General features: G+C 37.8%; 1 long non-coding RNA gene across 5 annotated transcripts in view; it reads left to right on the forward strand.

Moving 5' to 3' along the window:
• The first annotated feature begins 9510 nt into the window (after positions 1-9510).
• The window catches only part of LOC148743516 (uncharacterized), a 9363-nt gene continuing 9260 nt past the window's right edge, over positions 9511-9613 (forward strand). For all 5 annotated transcript variants that reach the window (XR_015989474.1, XR_015989478.1, XR_015989486.1 and 2 more), the window contains exon 1: positions 9511-9613. This exon is cut by the window's right edge and continues 126 nt beyond it. This is a non-coding gene — a long non-coding RNA (uncharacterized LOC148743516).

Consider the following 9613-nt stretch of genomic DNA (forward strand, 5'->3'; position numbering starts at 1 on the left):
CCGGAACCATCTTTGAGGTTGCTGAAATATAAGTAATATTTCTCCACCCTTTACCAAGATTAAGGAAAGCTTCTACACCGTCAATGATTAATCAGATTTCCTGTACTTAACATCATCAATCATTATCGCTGGAATGGAGCAGCCAACAAAAAAGACATTAAAGGTAATTCACCTGTTTCATCAAAAACTGATAAATTAATGGCGAGAGGAAAATGATATTTTTGTTTATCCTCTGTTTTGTTTCCAATGAAATATTTGAATCCTTATTCACAAAGCCTTATTCACCCTGAAATTTTTGACCCGCCTAGAGTAAACTGTAGCTGTTTGCGGGGTTAGCAATAGGTGCTTTAGAGTTTTTAGTTGTCTGAGTTACGCGGGAAATAAACCAAGCCAACGAAATCCAGAAGAACTAATAAAAAAAAAAAAAAGATAGATAAAGAGAAAACCCGAGACTCATTCGAAAAGAAATGAGAGTATTATCGTTGATATTAACAATCGTCCAAAAGAGTCAACGTACGTAATGTTAATGGCATACCACTGAATGAGTGCAGAGACAATTCTAAAGTAAGTAATCTTTATGCAGCTTTTATAATTCTCTGTAGACTAAATTTTTGATGTCTAAATCTGGTGAGTGATGTAAGTGCCAATATCACTACTGATACGTATGATGGACGATCCTCGCAGTAGATAGCGCTATTTGAGCAATAGCGAAATTCAGACCTGAAAAAAATCAGGCCTGTACGGGACTCGAACCACTGACCTCTGCGATACTGGTGCAGCGCTCTAACCAATTGAGCTAACAAGCCAACTGAGAGCAGGCCGTTAAGTTGATTCGTAATGAACCCGTGAAAGTGATAAATGAGATAGAATAAATATATGAAAATCATATATTTTTTGAACTGCGGTATTTGATACGTATGATGGACGATCCTCGCAGTAGATAGCGCTATTTGAGCAATAGCGAAATTCAGACCTGAAAAAAATCAGGCCTGTACGGGACTCGAACCACTGACCTCTGCGATACTAGTGCAGCGCTCTAACCAATTGAGCTAACAAGCCAACTGAGAGCAGGCCGTTAAGTTGATTCGTAATGAACCCGTGAAAGTGATAAATGAGATAGAATAAATATATGAAAATCATATATTTTTTGAACTGCGGTATTTGATACCTATGATGGACGATCGCAGTTCAAAAAATATTCCACCAGCCTTAAGTTGCAAAGTAAAATACTTTTTTCAGAATTTACCGAGAGAACACCCACGTCGAAACTTAGGTTTGGCTAAGTCTTGAAGACGAATTCTAAATTAAATAATACGCGTCATCGCAAAAATAGAAATATAAACAGTAAACCAAGATAATTTGGGCGGAGAAGACTGATAAAAGAGGATATTTGATGACAAGGAGACTGGTTTACCACCCATTTCAAATACTTGTCATTTCAATTCGGGAGTCCTTGTCACAAGCCACAGCCAAAAAGTAGGATCTGAAAGACCTTGAAACCGTGTGGCAGATGCTAACAAGCTGCATTTTTGACGGTGAACACTTCAGTTGATTCCAGGCCGTCTGATTGTTGAGCTGAACAAGATTAAGACTTTGTGTGTGATGCGATGTTCCAACCCTTGCGATATTTAAGACCAGTATAAGAAAAATTGACCTTTAAGACAATATAGACAACAATAGCAGTTGCTGCAAACTATGTAAATCGTGAACAGAATCATTTCATATTATTTCGTAGTAGTCATTATGATGCTGTTAACAATTATTTAAAATTTACTTACTAATTTTTTGTACATTAGTTAATAGCTAGGGACTTTACTTAGGGGTCCCCATTTAGTTCATCTACAGATACAAACATTGACACAACTCATGTAGCCAGCTCACTAATATCCTTGTCACTTCACAGATCCACGGAGGTAGATTCCTCGTCGTTGTAGAACTTATCAGAACTTTAAACGAGCATTAGCTATGTAGGTATTTTATTTCTAAAGCTTTTCTCTTTGGATTGGTTTATTTAGTTAGAGGGCAGTCATTTAAATTACCGCACTTAAAGAAATTTCTACCCGTAAAAAATAAATTGTAGTTATTAACGCTAGATCTATGACATAAACAAAATATTGTTAAAGTCGCTAGCTTCGTGAATGAGCAGGTATTATGGCATTCTTCATCAGTTGTAAGTCAATTCCTGCTTTATACAAAAACCCATAGACATACCAAAAATGAAAAGTCGAAAACACAGAAGACATGAAAAATTTCACTTTTCCTGAGTTGATGCGAGGCGTAACTTGATATCCGGTTTTAAACGCGTGATTTTGATCGATAGACACCGACAGAAATAACTGCTTTAGTGGACAAATCTTTACATGTAAGCGTTTAGATAAAGTAACTCGTTCATCCATAACTGAAGCGAAATCCTATTAAGATCAGTGATGCTGTTCAGTTGGTGGAGAAAAGGTTCTCCTTGCGATCGATAAAGATTATGTAATCATTCATTACGCAATAACGACGAATATACTTTTAGCGTATAAACATGGATTAGTGTTCAATTGTAAATAAAATCACTCACGATAACGAAGAATAATGAAAACTTGCGTTTTGTGGCCAACTGTGTTCTTGAATTGAATCTTCAGCAACGGCAACAGCGTCAGCAAAACGGACTAACACGGTGTAAGTAAACTGGGCAGATACAGATTTATCTCAGTAAAGTAATTCATTTTGACCAAGATTATCATATTATGTAATCTTTGCATGAGGGTAGTAGGCAGCCCACAAGAACAAAGCGAATATTGATAAAGTCTAAGTTCTCTTTCCGGCTCATATAAAGAACGCACAGTTCCTTAATGGTTCATTGCGGCATCAAAAAAAGTTGGTTGGCCACCATTTATTAACTTGGTTTGAGCAAGAATGGTTTATATCATACCTGAGGCATAGCAGTCACCGTAGTCATATAAAAAGAAAGGATCTAAAGAACATCTTTACACGAAAACTATTTTAGATATAGTTTTTTTTGGGGGGGTAAAAATAACTTCGCATGGTTACCCTCTACGACGTCAATGATATCCATAATCAAATGGTAGCACAACCGCCCGTTAGTCATAATTGGACACGAACTAGTTTGGACTTTAACATTACCGGAAAGCCTAAATCATTTAATTAATCACCGACAGACTAAAACAAAGAGCAACTGTGGATTTCCGATATTGTAGACTTATTTTTGGTTTATTTATCTATTATTTGGACCTTTCAGAGCGTCTTAAGAGTGACATTCAGTAAATACCACGGATAGGCGTGCAAGATAGAAAAATCGAAATCTCCCAAACTTTGTCACATGACAACCCTTATGAAACTAGTTTAGAAAATGCAAGATTCAATTTCTTGCGATTGATATTTTCAAAAAAAATAATTTTTTTTCACCTCGAGAGGCCCTTAAACCACCGTAAAATGTGCTTCGCATCCTCGAGTGGTGGAAAGAAACGGAATCAAATAGCATGACTATTGCGATAAAAGATGATTTTATGACCCTTCCTTTGTGTGAAAACGCTGTTGTAATTTCAAAAGATTCCAATCTGAATTTTTAATTTTTTTCAAAATTACCCTCTAAAACAGTTTCATCACGACTATCAATTTTGCCATTTTTCAACGGCGAAAAACCCTTCCTGGTACATGGCTTTTGTTGTGCAAATGCTATTTTAGAGAAAGAGCAATCCTTTTCCTTTCAATTTATTAAATAAAGTTTTGGGGCAACTCAAACGGCAAGTTTTGAGAACTGAAAACATCAACTGTACTTGCGTGAAATTTACAACTTTTGAACTTGCGGTTGCAATGACGAATACAAGCAGTACAAGAGTGAACTTGGACAGCAGTTTAAATACTTCGAGAATTCGATCCCCTTCCACTAGTTAAAAAACTAAACAAACGGTTATGACTTCGTAGTGGCAATAATCTGAAAGGAAAAGCATTTTTATTGCGCGAATTGAGCTGTAAACCTCTTGACAACGCTTCCCGTACCTACCCATTTGTTTATTTTGAAGCCTGAATTGTACAAGTTATCTAAATATGAAAAGTATTCATCAAAATGTTCGCATTTCGTCTGAAAGAAATCGTACAAGCAATGAAGGAAGAATAGGACAAACATTTACTCACCTCATATACATATGTTGTTGAAAAAAGACCAAAATCCCTGAGTTAAACTAGACTGCGTGACATCCTCTTTGACTACACCCAGGTAGGAGGGTGGGTGTGGGGGAGCTTGGGCTTAGGTTTGGGCTTGGGTCCAAAGCAGACAAAAATATTTCCTAGTAAATCCGGTAATCGCTAAATATTTACCTTGAAGCGATCTTCGGCATCAGTTTGTATATTGTAGGCTGTAAGCTCCATGTAGTTCTAGTATGTGCATCTCCGTGAACAGTGCCATAGGTAGTTATTTTTTACGTCACGTGGTCTCTGCATTTTATCGAGAGAAAATTTTGCATTTTTTTGGTTTTACTTATAGAGAACTGACTTTCTTTTTTTTCCTTTTTAATTTTGAATTTCACTTTTTTTACTCTTTTAATGAATAGTTTTTTAATTATTTATTCAAACTGATTATTTTTAATTATTAGGTCATTTTTTTTTCAATTTATTATTTTTTTGGTCATTCCGGGAATTCCGGGAATTCCGGGTATTCCGGCACGGAATTCCAGCATTTTGTGTTTTCCAGACTACCGTTTGGCTACAGCCTTGATCAATTTCGAAAAACGGAAAAGCCCCACACAGTTTTTCGATTGGTATCTTCAGAACGTTTGGACCAAATTTCAAGTCAATCCGTAAAGATTTGGAGCAACTACAGAATACCCTATTAATTCCTCCAAAGAAGACACACGCATAAAAACGAAGTAGGATTTTTTTCGCTTCGAAAGTTTTTCCAACATTTCGCGCCTTTAGTTGACCACAAGTCAAGTTATGTGAACACTCTGGAAAACTCGAAAAACCAACAGTCATTTGTGGTGACACGTTATAATATTGCGAATGCCAAAAAACACTAGGCTGTTCTTCGCAAACTTGACGGTTTTATTCTTCGCTTAGTTACTATACTCACAGATCACGTCTCTATCCTTCTCGATAGAAAAAGCAACCAAAAAATCTTGGCAGGTTTTATCTTATCAGTACGTGCCGCACACCCTAACACCTAGATAACGATATAAGCTAACAAATGGACCGGTTAATTGATCCCATTACCGACACTGAAACCACAAGCGAAAAGTTGTCACCACGCAATCACTTATCTTACTAACTTGTCACACAATCTAACTTAAATTGTCTCAACAATAAATGGCTTTTCACACTTTGGCGGCTCAAAGAATTCAGTTCGAAAAAACGTTTTTAAATAACTCGAGTACGTTTCAATATTTTAAAATAAAAGTTTAGAAACTGTAGTTAAAATAGTAATGCTTTGTTTGGGGTGAAAAAAGAGTTTTAGCAAAATTTGGCCCGCGAAGGTCTACCGTATCCTTAAGCTTCAGTGTAGTTTTCCTTCTCTTTAAAATATGGAAGGAACCAGCGAACAACTGCCCAATTTTCTATCGGCATCGACCTTTCAAGGTCTGATCCAACTAGCAGCGAAAACAAAGCCGAAAAAAAACTCAGCAAGCGGTAGCGTGAACATTATTTTGAACAATCAAAACCCTTGATAACTTCACCCCCGGCTCTTTTAATGACACATTGGTTCATTTAGCTTTGATTCTCTCCATTTTTCTCGTTAATTTTGACAGCTTTTCATTCACAGCGTTTATCGGTTGAGCACAGGCCGCCCAAGCTCTCTTTGAGAACCACACAAGGAACACAATTTGCATATCGATTTATAAGGATTTGTATGGGATTTTCTACAAGATAGCCATAGAGATAGTTAAAAGTGCAAATATTAAATAAATATGGCTGACCTTATTCCATACGTGTGTTGCTTGCTCCTGGTGTTGTTATTTTACCGATTTCACTTGATTTAAGCGGTTTTTTTGAATCCTGGTCTTCTCTTTAAGAATGGAATAAGGTAAGCCATTTTTATTTAATATTTTCACTTTTAACTATCTTTATGGCTATCTTGTAGAAAATCCCATTCAAATCCTTATAAATCGATATGCAAATTATGTTCCTTGTGTGGTTCTCAAAGAGAGCTTGGGCTGCCTGTAGGTTGAGTGGATCAAACCAAAGTAAAAAATGTGGCGTGTTTTTGACCAGTCAAGAGGAACGATTGTTTACTTTTTTTGTGCGTTGTTAGAATTTTGCGCTCTATCACAATAAAAAAGTTTCATCGCGCAGATCCTTGTTGTCGCTCTGTTATAAGAGAATTTGTTCTTGCTTTTAGTTGTGCGTATATCGAGTTATGGATGCGCACGATAAGCTTGAACAAATTCGTAAATAACGACTACTGAATAATGGTCGAATATCGAATAGAAGCGTGGAAGTCGAACGGTCCTGCCGAAGAGAAAGCCACTGACAATTTTGAAAAAGAGTTATTGGAGCACTGAAACAACTGCCGAAAACCATTATTAATCAAAGATGAAAAATAAACTAAGTTATATATTATTTGAGAAAGCGTGTGTTTGTCTGAGGATAACCTTGAGTTGTATGTTTAAAAGCAAGTTTTTTCGAAAAAGGTTCTTGAATACCGACAAAGGAGAAAAGTAGGCAAGGACAGGTAAAACACTTGTAGCACTGAGGATGTGGAATCCCTCTGAATCCATCGAAAAATTGTCTTGGGAAGTCTCCTTAGCTCTTTGGCAAAGGTACTTAAGTGCTCTTAAAGTTTTACTAAATTCAGCTTTCTGGGGTCGAAAAGCCGCTTTAATTTGTTCGTCTGTCCTTCAAGAATGGGGGCATGTCATTTGCCATCCTCGGAGGCCCAGGGGCTAATCCTGGTTTTCTCTTCTTAAAGAATCTTAAGTGCAGCTTTCTGGGGTCGAAAAGCCGCTTTAATTTGTTCGTCTGTCCTTCAAGAATGGGGGCATGTCATTTGCCATCCTCGGAGGCCCAGGGGCTAATCCTGGTTTTCTCTTCTTAAAGAATCTTTAAGAAGAGAAAACCAGGATTCAATAAAACCGCTTAAATCAAGTGAAATCGGTAAGATAACGACACCAGGAGCAAGCAACATACGTATGGAATAAGTTAAGCCATTTTTATTTAATATTTTCACTTTTAACTATCTCTGGCTATCTCGTAGAAAATCCCATACAAATCCTTATAAATCGAAATGCAAATTGTGTTCCTTGTGTAGTTCTCAAAGAGAGCTTGGGCGGCCTGTGGTATGGAATGTTATCGATTTGCCTTAAAAGAGAGAAAAAATGTCTTGTTTTAAAATAAAATGGAGTTGCCTTGTTGTTTTCTTTGTTGATTACCAGCGTCTCAGGCCATTTTGAAGCGTTTTCGGCGAGTTAGCGCTATTTTGGTGTTTATCTGCTAAAAAAAACACACGGCGCCCACACAAGCGGCGTGTCTGGTCGTTTGTTCGAAATATAAATAAATATAGGGAAGAATATTGAAGAGTCGTATTATCGTAAACTTATATCAAGGAATGTCTATGTTAAGGCTCAAAATAAGTGGCGAATTTGAGCGATTTGATAGATTTTGCGTTGAGTTTTACTTTACTGTATAAGAAGGAGACAAGGGTGGAAAGCTCATCATTTTCGATGAGGCGCATTCAACAGATAGTAAAAATCACGTAGGAAAGGGTTAATGAGATAATTGACCAAATGCATCGGGGAAAACACATTGATGGCTTAGAAATGGTTTTCACAAACTCCCAATATCCGCCTTCGGATACACAATTAGCCATTGCCGAAAACTACTTTTACTAATCACCCGATCATTTCTTACAAAAAAGGAAAATTTCTTACAAAAAAGGAAAATTCCTTACGACAAGCAAAAATACAGTTCGAAGCCGATAAAGCGATGCGACCACAAAAGCAACATGGGGAATCCATGCCGTTCTTTGTTTATCTTTATTCGCAGGGCAAAAATTCATTGTTTGTCGGCGCAAAACTATCCACAGAAGCTTCAGATGATTTCTGGGACAATTCATCGTCTGAAAAAGTCGACATTTCCCGACTGACAACGAAACAGTGATTCTCTGTGCAGCGAACAAAGAGAGTTGTGACAAAGCAAAGCATAAGTTTGTTGAGCCTTTGACGTCATTATGACGTCTTAGCGGGCTCGGCTGGAACATATTTTCAGCAATAGCGGACGACTTTTGAACTACTTTGAAGCGGTAAAAATTGGTCATCGAAGGTTTGTTTTGAGTTTTTAATGGCAAAAAGGGTCTTAACTTGATCCAATTCAACATTGTGTAAACAATTTAGGCCAAAATAAAATGGTCAATTTTCGTCTCAGGGGCACTTTAAGGCAATCCGATAATATCCCATACAAACCTTTATAAATATAAAACGTTGCACAACACTGTTAGAGTCACGTCCGCTTTTCTAGTGGTGAGCTTGAGCTTCCTGTGCATGATGTGGGACGGAAACCGGTAATCCGGTAATCCTCCGCCCTGAGGCATAAGGGGGTGCATTTCAGTGGTTTTGGTTACTTTGGGTCGAGTGCCGCATAACACAAGACCAAACAAAATCAGAAAGGGATCAAAGTGAGTCATTTGTAGCCGCAAAACATCGCATTTCATAGCCCTGTGAAGGTCCTACCCCTTCCCTGTTTTGAGTTTTTAATGGCAAAAAGGGTCTTAACTTGATCCAATTCAACATTGTGTAAACAATTTAGGCCAAAATAAAATGGTCAATTTTCGTCTCAGGGGCACTTTAAGGCAATCCGATAATATCCCATACAAACCTTTATAAATATAAAACGTTGCGCAACACTGTTAGAGTCACGTCCGCTTTTCCAGTGGTGAGCTTGAGCTTCCTGTGCATGATGTGGGACGGACACCGGTAATCCGGTAATCCGGTAATCCTCCGCCCTGAGGCATAAAGGGGTGCATTTCAGTGGTTTTGGTTACTTTGGGTCGAGTGCCGCATAACACAAGACCAAACAAAATCAGAAAGGGATCAAAGTGAGTCATTTGTAGCCGCAAAAAATCGCATTTCATAGCCCTGTGAAGGTCCTACCCCTTCCCATTCCCTCAGAAATGTCTGAAGTATTCAGGAGAGCCATGATGATAAATTAAGAATTTATTCCAAGCTGGATTACAGAATCTCAATTAACAGAAAAATCAGTCACGTACGAATTTGAAATTGTAGTCTCAGGACATTGCATTTCATAGCGCCATAAATGCCCCACCCCTCCCCCCTTCCCCCTTTGCCCGCTCAAGTGAGAGTCGTTTTTCTTTACGTGGGATGAGTTTCCATTAGTTGCGCACATTGCACCCAAATTATGAGACCAAAATAGACTTTCTCTGATACGGATAATACCATACAGGCCCAGACAAGAGATCAAAAGAGAATTGATTCCAAACTGGACTACAGCTGTACAATTAACGGAAATCCCTCTTGAACAAATTTGAAGATTGACCTTGAGCTTAGGTGGGTGGAATGCTTTTGCATTAGTTACAAGTTGCGCACGAAGTTCGGTTGCTATATCAAAAAACCAATTGTGTATTGTCTTCTTAGCTGGTCACGTTTGTGGCACTATAAATTTG

The sequence above is a fragment of the Stylophora pistillata genome, chromosome 1 (assembly GCF_964205215.1).
Source record: "Stylophora pistillata chromosome 1, jaStyPist1.2, whole genome shotgun sequence".
NCBI classification, from domain to species: Eukaryota; Metazoa; Cnidaria; class Anthozoa; order Scleractinia; family Pocilloporidae; genus Stylophora; species Stylophora pistillata.